Below are 4,895 nucleotides of genomic sequence, written 5' to 3' on the forward strand. Positions count from 1 at the left end.
TGTACATTTGGGAGGCGGGCAAAGACATTCAATCGATAGCAATTGTTAAGATGTCAAATTTTCCCAAATTGATCTGTAGAGTTAACACAAACCCATACAAAATTTAAGGCTTTTTTACATAAATTGACAACGTGATACTAAAAGTTATATGGAAATATGTAGGACCTAGACAAGTGTTTTGTTTTTTTTGTTTGTTTGTTTGTTTTTTTTGAGACGGAGTCTTGCTGTGTCGCCCAGGCTGGAGTGCAGTGGCGTGATCCCGGCTCACTGCAACCTCTGCCTCCTGGGTTCAAGGGATTCTCCGACCTCAGCCTCGCCAGTAGCTGGGATGACATGTGCCTGCCAGCATGCCTGGCTAATTTTTGTATTTTTAGTAGAAACAGAGTTTTGCCATGTTGGCCAGGCTCGTCTTGAACTCCTGACATCAGGTGACCCACCCACCTCAGCCTCCCAAAGTGCTGGGATTACAGGCATGAGCCACTGCGCTTGGTTGCAATTTTTTATTTTATTTTGTATTGTTTGTTTATTTTTGAGATGGAGTCTTTCTCTGTTGCCCAGGCTGGAGTGCAGTGATGTAATCTCAGCTCATGGGAACCTCCGCCTCCCAGGTTCAAATGATTCTCCTGCCTCAGCCTCCCGAGTAGCTGGAATTACAGGTGTCTGACACCACACTCAGGTAATTTTTGTATGTTTAGTAGAGACAGGGTTTTGCCACATTGGCCAGGCTGGCCTTGAACTCCTGACCTCATGTGATCTGCCTGCCTGAACCTCCCAAAGTGCTGAGATTACAGGTGTGAGCCACCGTGCCCAGCCAGAAGCAGTTTTTTTTTGTTTGTTTGTTTTTTTAGAGAAGAACAATTCTTTCTCAGCCTTTTGGCAAAGATTAAGTGTAGTCTATATTATTAGTTTAGTATTTGATATGTCCTCTATCTGAGGACAATATATTAAATGGGTGTCTAGAGCAAGAAAATAGAATAGGAGCTTGTTCTGTCCATTCCACTCATTAATCTGGTGTTGCAGTACCTGGTGCCTGGAGAAGGAGATGGAGAAGTAGGAGCAGAAGAAGGAGAAGGAAGGAAAGAAGAACAATGCTAGAGGTATTACCCTACCTGATTTCAAAGCTTATAAACTCTCAGGAACCAAGACAGTTTGGTACAGGCAAAAAAATAGATATATAGGCCGGGTGCGGTGGCTCACACCTGTAATCCCAGCACTTCCAGAGGCCAAGGAGGGTGGATCACCTCAGGTCAGGAGTTCAAGACCAGCCTGGCCAAATGGTAAAACAAAAATACAAAACAAAATACAGAAATAAGCTGGGCGTGGTGGCTTGCACCTGTAGTTCCAGCTACTTGGAAGGCTGAGACAGGAGAATCACTTGACCCTGGGAGGCGGAGGTTGCAGTGAACCGAGGTTACGCCACTGCACTCAAGCCTGGGCAAAAGAGCAAGACTCCATCTCAAAAATAAAGAATAGATACATAGATTGACATAACAGAGTCCAGGTATAAACCCATTCATATATGGCCAATTGATTTTTGACAAATGTGCCATGGCAATTCAATGGGGAAAGACAAGTTTTTGTAACAAATGGTCCTGGATCAACTGGATATCTATAGGGGCAAAAAAGTAAACATTGACCCTTAACCACATACCATCCACAAAAACTAACTCAAGTCATGGACCTCCATGTAAAATCTAAAATTATGAAATTTTCATTAAAAACACATAGGAGAAAATCTTTAGGGTAGGCAAAACTTTCTTAGGTAGAATACAAAAGAAAGAAAAGGTTAGACTTCGGCCGGACGCGGTGGCTCACGCCTGTAATCCCAGCACTTTGGGAGGCTGAGGCGGGCAGATCACAAGGTCAGGAGATCGAGACCATCCTGGCTAACGTGGTAAAACCCCGTCTCTACTAAAAATACAAAAAATTAGCTGGGCGTGGTGGTGGGCACCTGTAGTCCCAGCTACTGGGGAGGCTGAGGCAGGAGGATGGCGTGAACCCGGGAGGCGGAGGTTGCAGTGAGCCGAGATCACACCACTGCACTCCAGCCTGGGCGGCAGAGCGAGACTCCGTCTCAAAAAAAAAAAAAAGGTTAGACTTCATCAAAATGAAAAACTTGCTTTTCAGAAGATACTGTTTAAAACATGAAAAGGCAAACCACAGATGGGAAGAAAATATTTGCAAATCATGTATCTAATAATGTATATCCAGAATAGATAAAGATCTCTTATAGCTCAAGACAAGCAAAATTTTTAAAAAGGGCAAAATATTTGAATAAAGACTTAATAAAAGATGCACGAATGAGCACTAAGTGCATGGAAGACGTTCAACGTTGTTAGTGGTCAGGGAGATGCAAGTGAAGCCACAGCGAGATGCCGCTACGTGCTCATTAAAAGGGCCAGAATTGAAGAGACAGACTATACTAAGTATTAGTGAGGATGTTGAGCCACTGGAATTTTACATGCTGCTGATGGGAATATAAACTGTTGCTACTACTTTAGAATACAATTTGGTAGTTTCCTTAAAAAATAAATACCCAATATGTGACTAGCCATACTATGTCTAGGGCTATCCGTGAGAAACGAAAGCTTGTATCCACACAAATGCTTGTGCTCAGTCATGGAAGCTTTATTTGCAATAGCTCAAAAGTGGGAACAATGAACTAATTTAGAAACAGAAAGTCATGAGGCGGGCAGATCACTTAAGGTCAGAGTTCAAGACCAGCCTGGCCAACATGGCAAAACCCCGTCCCTATGAAAAATAAAAAAAGTGATCCGGGTGTGGTGGTGTGCACCTGTAATCTCAGCTACTCAGGAAGCTGAGGCGAGAGGATCGCTTAAATCCGGGAGGCGGAGGTTGCAGTGAGCCGAGATTGCACCACTGCACTCCACCCTGGGTGACAGAGTGAGACTCAGTCAAAGAAAAGAAGAAAGAAGGAGAGAAGAGGAAAAAGAAAGAAGAAAGTAGAAGAGGAGGAGGAAGAGAGGAAGGGCGGGAGGGTGGGAAGGAGGGAGTCCAATACTGCATGTTCTCACTTGTAAGTGGGAGCTAAACAGTGGGTAGATATGGTCATACAGACGGAATGACAGACTCTGGAGACTCCAAAAGATGAGAGAGTGGGAGGCCGGTGAGGGCTGGAAAACCACCTTTTGGGTAAAATGTTCATTATTCAGGTGATGGAAGCACTACAGCCCAGACATCACCACTATGCAATGTGTGCACATAAGAAGCCTACACTTGTACCCTCTAAATATAGATATATTTTAAAAAGTGCCAACCCAGATAGCTATCAGAATGTGTTACAGCTATACAATAGACTACTACTTAGCTATGAAAATGAACTATTGGTTCCATTTATATAAAATTCTTGAAAATGCAAATTAATTGATAGTGGCAGACAGAAAATCGCTGGTTGCCTGGCGACAGGTAGCGGCACTGGAGGATGTGAGCAGTTGTGGAACGGAGAGATGCCCAAGATGCACAAAGAAACTTTTGCAGGTGATGGACACGTGATAGTGGGGATGGGATGGTGTCACAGTGTGCGCCCCTCTCGAATCCATCAAGTTATCTATTTTAAATTGTGTAGTGAATTGCACATCAATTATACCTCAATAAAATAGTAAAATTAAAAGTGTACCTATACACCATAGCATCTTGTTTTGTTCACTTAATTACAGATCTTGACTGATTCATATCTAGATGAATAAATCTATTCTTTAAAAATACTGGCTATTAGACATTACATAGATATGCCATATCTTTTTAAAAATCATTCCCCTTTTAAAGAACATCTAAGTAGGTTGAACCATTTTGCTACTGCATGTTATATTTAACAGAGTGCCTATGATTTGTGTGTATATGTATGTGTATGTTTCTATTTATTTATCTATCTTTGTGCACAAGTAGAGGGTTTTTCCATAGGATAAATACCTAGAAATAGAATTTCCAGATCAAATGGCTTATGCATTTAGAATTTTGTTAGGTAACTTTTAGGTTGATCCCCAAAGATGTTAGACCAACTTATACTCCCATCAGCAATGTACGAATACATTTCCATTTCTTCCCCAGGCTCATCAGTGAACTGTGTGACCAAACAGAACAGAAGCTTGTTTTTCATTCATGCTACCTACTCCTCCCGGAGCTAGCAGGAGTTCTTGTCCACATTGTCAAGCGGGGTCATTGACGACTGAATTTCCCACATTTTGTGACAGCTGCATCTAGAATATGCAACACTCTCCATCATCACGTGAGAAAAAGAGATTGGAGAATCACCCAGAGCTCTTTATTGCCTCAGCCAAATAAGTGACATATGTCATGTCTCATGATTCATTGGCCAGAACTAGGCCCGTGGCCCTGTCTAACTGCAAGGGAGCTGGAAAACGGGGAGAAGCAGATGGAATATTGGATATTTAAATACTACTGCTTTAATACAGTGGTTAAGAGTAAAGTATTTGAAGTTATAAGGAGGTTGGTTCAAAAAATAATGACTTTGCAGACAGGCGCGGTGGCTCACGCCTGTAATCCCAGCACTTTGGGAGGCTGAGGCAGGCAGATCACTTGAGGCCAGGAGTTCAAGACCAGCCTGGCCAACATGGTGAAACCCCGTCTCTACTATAAAAACCAAAAAAAATTAACCGGTTGTGGTGGCACAGCTACTCGGGAGGCTGAGTCAGGAGAATCATTTGAACCCGGGAGGCAGAGGTTGCAGTGAGCTGAGATGGCGCCACTGCACTCCAGCCTGAGTGACAGAGTGAGATTCTGTCAAAAAAAAAAAAAAAAAAAGACTTTGCCATCAACTCCTGGTGTGTCCTTGGGCAACTTACTTAGGTTCTCATGGTTTCTTCTGTCTTTTTTTGAGACAGGGTCTCACTCTGTCACCCAGGAGGAATGCAGTG

The 4,895-nt window shown here is 42.9% G+C and overlaps 1 long non-coding RNA gene and 1 other non-coding gene across 2 annotated transcripts; both read left to right on the plus strand.

Annotated features, from left to right (window-relative positions):
- The first annotated feature begins 31 nt into the window (after positions 1-31).
- On the plus strand, positions 32-4,447 carry LOC116465432 (uncharacterized). The gene is made up of 3 exons (XR_004247194.2): positions 32-676; positions 1,021-1,097; positions 4,069-4,447. It is a non-coding gene; the product is annotated as an uncharacterized LOC116465432 (long non-coding RNA).
- On the plus strand, positions 858-1,044 carry LOC116465433 (U2 spliceosomal RNA). Its single transcript, XR_004247195.1, has one exon. It is a non-coding gene; the product is annotated as a U2 spliceosomal RNA (small nuclear RNA).
- Positions 4,448-4,895: the final 448 nt, after the last annotated feature.

This window comes from Hylobates moloch, unplaced genomic scaffold (assembly GCF_009828535.3).
Source record: "Hylobates moloch isolate HMO894 unplaced genomic scaffold, HMol_V3 SCAFFOLD_5148, whole genome shotgun sequence".
NCBI classification, from domain to species: Eukaryota; Metazoa; Chordata; class Mammalia; order Primates; family Hylobatidae; genus Hylobates; species Hylobates moloch.